Here is a 9,460-nt window from a genome sequence, read left to right on the forward strand (position 1 = left end):
GCCTGTCATCCCTTCTGTTAATTCTGACTTTGCAATTTAATAGTAGATTCTTCTGTCAAGCGTAATACAAGGTCAACATTAATATCACCGATGACAGTTGTCTTAGGCGGATTTTTATATCAGAATCTCATTTTGGTGCAAAGTGCATATATAGGGCATCCTTATCCTTACTTCCTTACTATATTATAAATCCGGAAGTGAGTTTGTTTATTTGTTACGCTTTCACGCTTTAACTACTCAACCGATCATTATGAAATTGTGTACACTGGTGTCATTTAGCCCAACTTAAAATATAGGATAGATTTAATTGCGATGGTAAAACAGAGCGTGGCACCTCCCATTCAAACGGAATTTTTCATACTACATATCGCAGGAAATATTTGTGATAGAGTAGAGTACTGGACCTTGGTATGGAGATATTTGAAATCATCACTCATGGAGGAGGGCTGCCACTATTTAAAACATCAAATTAAACTTGGAATAAGTGAACTATTTATTTGAAAATTATAATAAAAAAGGATGTCAAGAGGCTTAAAAAGTTGTGGTTTGAAAAAATTTTGAAAAGGGTTGCCACCTGTTTACCTGTTTGAAAAGTCAAATTTAAATTAATTATTCGCAAGCTTTCTGAAAAATTAAATAATTGGTTTCAAACGAAAGATTGTAAAGAAACCTTCAAATTGTAAATTTAAAATATTATTGAGGTGTTTTATTTGGGTTGTCACCCGATTAAAAGTTATATTCAATTACTTTAAATGAATCACTGCAATATGGGTGTAAATCTAACTGTTTTTGTAAACGGTTTTAGTTCTAAACTACATGAAGGTTGAATTTAAAATAATTATACTCAATTTATGTGTAAAACGTAAGAGTGTTTAGAAATGTTCAGATTGAACATGTATAATCTAATGAGGTATTGAAAAGGGTTACCACCTGTCTTTAAAAAAAAATTAATTCAATTATATTACATGTAATTCAGTTATATTATATGTAAGTCAAATGAGTTATTGAAATATATGTAGGTATTAATCGAAAGTTTTGAAAAGGCTTTCTTTCTAAGCTACATATGTGTAGCAAGGTTTCCATGTATTTGAAAATTCAAATTCAATTTTAGTTATAGGAATTGAGAGACGAAACAGGTTTAAAAAGGTTGCCAACTGTTCAGTAAGTTAAACTCAAACTATTCAATAATTTCAATGAAGTATTACAACAGGGATCAATTTAAATGGTTTTGAAAGGGCTTCATTTCTAAACTACATGAAGGGGGGTCGTCTGCTTTTTATACCCGACCGCACTTGTGCACAAGGGTATTATAACTTTGTTCACATAACGGTTGTTTGTAACAGGCAAAACGAATCGAGATAGATATAGACAAATGTATACATAAATGATCAGAATGAAAAGAGAAATCGATTAAGCGGTGACTGTCTGTCCGTCCGTCCGTCTGTGCACACGATAACTCGAGTAAAAATTTAGATATCTTAACGAAACTTGGTAAGTGAACTTCTTTTGGGCGTAGAACGGATGGTATTGAAAATGGGCTTAATCGGACAATAACCACGCCTACCTCCCATATAACGGTAATTTTAAGAAATACGAAAACTGCGATATTTTAGTAACTACTGAAGATAATTCACTCAAAATTGATACTTACAATGAGTTTCAGACGGAAAACATGAATATTATAAATTTTTGGAAAATGGGCGTAGCCACGCCCACTTATGGTTACATGTGTATATCTTGGTAACCGCTGCACCAATTTCTTCCAAACTTGGCACAGTTGTTGGTCCTGGTACAGCATACCAAATGGCCGAAAATTTCTATCGGACAATAACCACGCCCACATCCCATATAACGGTAATTTCGAGAAATACAAAATCTTCGATAAATCAGTAAATATTGAAGCTAATTTATTTAAAATTGATGGTTGCAACAATTCTTTACCACGAAATACGTTTATGACAAAATTTTGGAAAATGGGCGTAGCACCGCCCACTTGTGATCACATATACGCTAGTTTACTTAAAATGTATACACCACGGCTTATCATGTAGCGGTAGCTTTCGGAAAGGAGGAAAACATATATTTAATACTTGCGCCGGGTATTTAATGTTCGGCTACGCCCGAACTTAGACTTTCTTACTTGTTTATCTATTTATATTTGAATTCAGGGTATAAGTAAATTGTAAAAGTATCACAAAAAAGAGGTTTAAGAAGGTTTTAGTTTGAAAATATTTTGGAGATGGTTAATATAATTTAAAATCTCCGGTTCTTGGCATAGTTTAAGTATGATGAGATTTCATACACTCATCGAAGCGGGCGATGGCGATCTAGTTGGATATAAGCCCTCGATATTTGATGTGAACCTTAAATATTTAAATTCCGTGAAGAAGGATGATGTTTATGAACTAAAAACTGCTTCCAAAGAACTTCTTCAAAAACCCTTTTGGAAGCTCTTCTTTGAGTAGCGAAAGCAGAAGCCCTTCGATTTGTGCCACTTTGTACAAAAAAGGAAGGAGAAAGGAATGACTTTCAGAAAGGCTTTTTGGAAGATATTTTAACTCCTGAAATTATGTGCTGCCGGAATGTGTAACCCCTCAGCCGTGTACCTGTTCAGGAACTTGCACTTTTTTGACATTTCCCAGAAGATACAAAATTAGATTTTAACCAAATAAACTAAACAGAACCAAACTAATGACAGAAAGCTTAACCTTTTTTTTAAAGCAAAAATATTCTAAAAATTAGATGAATGTCGCCCTTCATTAAAAAAAAAACAGGGAAATTTAAGTGTGGACCAGGACACTACAAAAATATGTTTAAATCAGGACAAATCGTGGAAAACCAGGCAGCCCTAACCTATGCGAACAGTTATAGTATCGAAATATTTGTTTAGGGCTGCTGTTACTTCTTTGCACTATTGCTTAGTGCTGGGTATAATTTAATGTATTTAGTGAACGCATCTATTATTACTTTGTTTTTGATTGCACTGACGGAAGTAGTTCTAAGTGGTCTAGGTGTATAGGTGTATATGGTATGGAAAGGTTTTGGCTCTTTAGGGATATTATGCAGGTTCTTATTATTTGTTTTGTGTGGCGCTGAATATATGATGCATCGAATACAGTTTGTAGCATTATACCATGTATATACATTTAATTGTCGTGTTATTTTGTATGCATGAGTACCATAGAATGCTGTGATTTTCACCTATAAGGTATCGTATGGAAAGGTTTTGGCTCTTTAGGGATATTATGCAGGTTCTTATTATTTGTTTTGTGTGGCGCTGAATATATAATGCATCGAATACAATTTGTAGCATTATACCTTGTATATACATTTAATTGTCGTGTTATCTTGTATGCATGAGTACCATAGAATGCTGTGATTTTCAGAACTAAATATTTTTATCAGAGCATGTTATTGTTGTAACGCCAGGTTCCGCGATTAATGAAACAACGATGGATTAGATAATTCAGCGTTTTATTAATTCAATTAAGGTTATATATTAATAATATAGAAAATAAGATCACTTGGAAAGGTGTGAGCTAAAAAGGTTAGCGGCTATATCCGCAAACGAACGACGAGAGAAAGAGCAGCGACGAAAAGAATGATGAGAATACAGTGACAGATTGACAGCTAAAAGGCGATGATAATGCAGGGTGCTTACGTTGAATTCTCTACAGTTATGATATTCAAAACTGAATGATCATTTTGTTTTTGTAAACTACTGTGTAAGTATAGTTGTATTGTGTATATGTTTATTATTTAATTGTTATATCTGAATGATCTGTATATGTTTACTTGTTTTTGGTGTTTATATAAAAATATTGATATATAAAAGTTTTGGAAATTGAAATGAAGTTAGAATAAAAATAACGTTTGAGTCGGACAGTTCATTCGAAAAACTAATAATTTCTTTAAAACGGCATCCGTACAAGCTCAGAAGTGGGATAGGAATGCTCATAAAAATTAGATTTTTTTTCTCAATTACTCTATAAAAGGACGTTTAACGAAAGAACTTAATATATGAAAAGCGAAAGGCAATGGTGTGTGCAAAAAGGACAGTAAGGAAAATAAAAAGATAGCAAGAACAATAAAAAGGGCCGAAATAATCGACAAAAAGGCGAATTTATAAGAAATAATATACAACAATTGGAACAGCAATCTACAAGGAATGAGTCAATGGTCTGCGAGAAACTAAATATATACAATCAATATTACGTGTATATACAATTTAAAAGGAGTGAAGCAGTTTAAAACAAGGATAAGTACAAGCATAATAGTAGATAAGAGCGAATTTAAACAACTATTTTAAGTAAGTTAAGTAGTGGCGATGGAAGAACCTATTTGTGCAAAAGACTACTCTAGGCTTACCTACTTCAGATTGTAAAACAACACTTGCGTTAAGGATTAGCGAAGTGCCAGTAAGTAAGCGTGGCAGTTGACCGGTTGTTCCTGTTGGCTTGGATGAAATGAACGAAAATTCAGCAGACGAGGTGAGAGTATTGCGAGAGGGCGAAAGTGTTTTTGTACGTGAAGTATGCGAAGATGACAGCCAAGGCGAATTTATATAAGGTGGTGTTGTTTCATCAGCTGTGAGTAGCGTTTGATTGTCAAAATTTTATATTTCGGTAGTGAGTGAGTGAGAACGTGAGAGTGTTTGTATTTTCTGTCGCCCTTTTTCCTTCGGTGAAGAATAGCTGAAATTTGACAATGGCCCGCTAAAACTGTAATTGTTGTATTTGTTGAATCGATACCACCTTATATATATTCGCCTTGATGATNTTACAGATTAATGGCCTTATTCATAAAAAATAAAGTAGCTTTAAGAAAGGGTTATACTAAATTGAAAAATGTATGAAAACGTCATTTTATACAGCTCTTTAAACCTACTTTATTTTTTATGAATAAGTCCATCAAGTTTTATGAGTTAGAAACTCGAAAGGATAAAATAGTCAAAGATTCCNCGGTAGTGAGTGAGTGAGAACGTGAGAGTGTTTGTATTTTCTGTCGCCCTTTTTCCTTCGGTGAAGAATAGCTGAAATTTGACAATGGCCCGCTAAAACTGTAATTGTTGTATTTGTTGAATCGATACCACCTTATATATATTCGCCTTGATGATAGCGCTGCTGTTNTACTTTTTACTTGTAATATTTGTAATAATAATATTGTAATGATATTGTAATAATTTCTAAAATAAATGTATTTTTTGATTGTTCTTCGTATTTTCTGTCTTTTTTAGTGCCGTATTTTGCTTTTTTTGCAGTACCTAGTGCCTTTTCCTGCCTTTTTCGCTATTTCGTTTTGCCTTTTTTATAGGTTTGTTCCAGCCTATTTCGTTATTTTATTTTGCCTTTTTTATAGGTTTTTAGGTCCCAAAAATCCGTTCCCTGGTGATGANTGAAGAATAGCTGAAATTTGACAATGGCCCGCTAAAACTGTAATTGTTGTATTTGTTGAATCGATACCACCTTATATATATTCGCCTTGNGATGACAATATAAATACATGGGTGACCCAAATAGAAAACGTTAGGTTTATGTATACAGTTGACGAAAGCACAATGCGTTTGTTACTGCTGGGTAAGCTTAAGGGTAGAGCGCAACAGTGACTGTACTCAAAGCCGAATTTCGCCGTTGAAAGCTTTGTACAGTTGGTAACTGAGATGAAAGAGGTGTTTCNATAGCGCTGCTGTTGTTGTTGATGTTACATGTGTACAACGGGAGGCGGAGTTATTGAAGCGTGAGAAAGAATTGTTAGAGAGGGAAAATAAGTTTTTGCGTAGAATAGCAGATTTTAATGGTCTGATTATGGCAACTTAACGTAACTTACGGCTCTCTCTTAAANCGAAGAAGAGAGAGCAAGCTTGTGTTGCGTAGAAAATTTGAGATGCGGAAGTGGCAGCAAAGTGAAGGTTTTAATGAATATTACAACGATAAGGTGATGTTGGCGAATCCATTGGCGTTGGAAGAGGAAGAGTTAGTGGAGTATTAATAGATGGTATTACTGATGAGCAGTTACGTATGCAGGGGTATTTACACTGCTATACCAAGAGGACACAGCTTTTGCGAGCGTACTCTAAAGTGAGACAGAAGATGTTAACAGTTAAGTTTACAACTACATTAGCAGCAAAGTGTAATAGCGTGAGATGTTTCAACTGTAACTCTTTGGGCCACTATGCNAAAAATGGGTGTTGCTTATAATTGCACAGCCGAAACTTAACGTAACTTAATGNTATTTACACTGCTATACCAAGAGGACACAGCTTTTGCGAGCGTACTCTAAAGTGAGACAGAAGATGTTAACAGTTAAGTTTACAACTACATTAGCAGCAAAGTGTAATAGCGTGAGATGTTTCAACTGTAACTCTTTGGGCCACTATGCGTCGGAGTGCCGCAAACCCACTAGGTAAAAGGGAGCATGTTTTTCTTGTGGTAGTATGGCACATCGGGTAATTGTCCAGAACGTAAGAAAGCGGTCGATTACGTGGAGGAAAATGAATTTGTAAGATCTTTTTCGTTTGTTGTAAGACATGGTAGTAATTTGTGTTTTTCCTTAGACTGCTTGATAGATTCCGGAAGTCCCATCAGTTTAATACGAAAGTCCAGTGTACCTGGCAGATTGAATTTTAATTTGTTTACTTGTGTGAATTCAGAATATTTTGGTTTGAATAAAACAAAAGTCCATACATATGAAAAATTTTTGTGTTATGTTTTGTTGAATGGAAAAGATTTTCGGTAAATTTTGTGGTTGTAGCTGATGGGACAATGGGCTATGATGCNGCACAAATGTGCGTGCGACTTTACCGTGTCAGAGGAACGATAACCCGGCATGCAATTCAGTTGAGACTCTCAAAACTTTAGTACCAGAACATAGTGGTGATGACCAGGGAACGGATTTTATGGAAATTGCCTTTTTTTCTGCTANTCTAGGAAGAGATTTTTTAAAAACTTGTGGGTATAAATTATTACGAAAAGATGAGAATGATAAGATGCTAAAATTAAAAGGCGAAAGCGAATGCCAAATAGAGACGAACAAAGATGAAAATGAAAGAGAAAACAAAGTTTGTGAACTTAGTGAAAAAGATCGAAAAATTAAAGTAAATCAAAATGAAAGTTACAGTAGTCAGTTTTTAACAAAAAATGTAGTTATGAATGAAAGAAATTGTAATGTAAGTGTCGTTGTAGACGAAGATAATTTGGATGGTGAAAATTTGTTGGCTGAAATGTTGTGTTAAGCGAAGAAAATGATGTAAACCTTAAGGTTGGGAATAATATTACTTTATCGGATCAAGTGAAAATTAATAATTTGTTTAGAAAAATTTATCTTGGATCGTCACGTCCTCAAGAGCCAAGGGTTAAATGTCAGATGAAGTTAATACGGAATAATGGTAAACCATGTAACTGTCCGACGATTATCATATGGAGAAAAACATGAATTACAAAAATTGTTAGACGAATATTAAGAAAAAAAGGTTATTAGACCTAGTGAATCTGAATTTGTTTCGCCGATAGTGTTGGTTAGAAAAAAAAAACTGGGGATCTCAGAATGTGTGTGGATTTTAGGAATCTCAACAAGGTAACCGCTAAGGATAATTATCCGATACCGTTAATAGATGATTTGTTGGATAGGTTGGTAAATAAGAAAGTGTTCACTAAATTGAATTTAAAAAATTGGTTTTTTCATGGGTTTATCGATCCAGAGTCGATAAAATTTACTTCATTCATGATTCCGTTAGGGCAATTTGAATTTTTGAGAATGCCGTTCGGTTTAAGGAATGCTCCGTCAACATTTCAAAGATTTGTGAATTAGCCATTTTATGATATGGTGAGGCAGAACAAGGTTATTTTATATTTATATGATATAATGATAGCAACAAAATGTGTAGAGGAGCATCTTCAAATTTTATCGGAAGTTTTGGAAAAGTTAGTTGAAAATAATCTTGAGCTTAGGTTGGCTAATGTGAATTTTTGATGAATGAAGCAAAATATTTAGGCTATACGGTTACAGAAGACGGTATTAGAGCAGATGATAAAGGGCTTGAGGCAATAAAAAATTTTCCGGTTCCGACAAAATTGCAATCAGTTCAAAGTTTTTTAGGTATCTGTTCATATTTTCGAAGGTTTTGTAAAAGATTTTTCTATAATAGCGAAACCGTTGTATGATTTAACGAAAAAAAGATAAGAAGTTTCAGTTTGGTAAAGATGAGTTATTGTGCTTTGAAACTCTTAAACAGAATTTACTTGAATTCCCTATTTTAGCTTTATATGATCCGAATGACGAGACAGAGTTGCATTGTGATGCAAGTTGTGTTGGATTTGGAGCTATTTTAATGCAAAAGAAAAAAGATGGGAAGTTGCATCCTGTATTTTATTTTTCAAAACGAACAAATGAGGCTGAATCTAGGTATCATAGTTTTGAGCTTGAAACGTTGGCTATAGTGTACGCGCTTAAAAGGTTTAGAGTTTATTTACAAGGTTTAAAATTTAAGATGATTTCGGATTGTAATTTAACTTTAACTTTAAATAAGAAAGATCTGAATCCAAGAATAGCTAGATGGGCACTAGACCTTCAAAACTATGACTATACGTTAGAACATCGGTCAGGAAGTCGTATGGGGCATGTAGATGCCCCTAGTCGTTGTAACAATATATTGGTTTTGGATACCAATACGTTTGAAGAGAATCTTATTATTTGTCAAAATAAAGATAAGAAACTAAAAGAATTACGTGGTTTGTTGGAAACAAGAGAACATTATTTATACGAGATGAGAAATGGTGTTTTATATAGGAAAAAGGATAATGGTTCAGTTTTATTTTACGTTCCTGAAGATATGGAAAGCCATGTTTTGTTTAAGTATCATAATGAATTGGGGCATTTGGGAATAGACAAAACGATGGATAATATTTCAAAGTGTTATTGGTTCCCTTTGATGAAACAAAAAATTAAAAAACATATACAGAATTGTTTGCAGTGTATAACATTTTCGGACAAACATGGTAGAGAAGAAAGTTTTTTACATGTTATTCCAAAGAAAACTCAACCATTTGATGTGATACATATAGATCATTTCGGTCCGGTTGATAATTCGAGAGCGTTAAAACATGGTTTCGTAGTAGTGGATGCTTGTACCAAATTTGTAAAATGATATCCTACAAAAACGACAAACAGTAAGGAAGCTGGATCACCACAAGCAAATGGGAAAGTTGAAAGAGTTAATAAAAGTTTAGGACCAATTACAAAACTTGTAAATTCCGAAAGTGGTGTACACTGGGATAATGTGTTGGAAACAGTAGAGTATGCGTTAAACAATACCATACATAGAACAATAAAGGAATATCCTAGTGTAATCCTTTTTGGAGTTAAACAAAGAGGAAAATGATCAGATTTTATGAGAGAGAATTTAATTGAAGAAATACAGTGTCCATTATTAGATTCTCACCAGGTTATCAGAGAAAATGCAGCT

This window comes from Rhagoletis zephyria, unplaced genomic scaffold (genome assembly GCF_001687245.7).
Source record: "Rhagoletis zephyria isolate East Lansing unplaced genomic scaffold, Rhagoletis_zephyria_1.1 Rzeph_scaffold_00391, whole genome shotgun sequence".
NCBI classification, from domain to species: Eukaryota; Metazoa; Arthropoda; class Insecta; order Diptera; family Tephritidae; genus Rhagoletis; species Rhagoletis zephyria.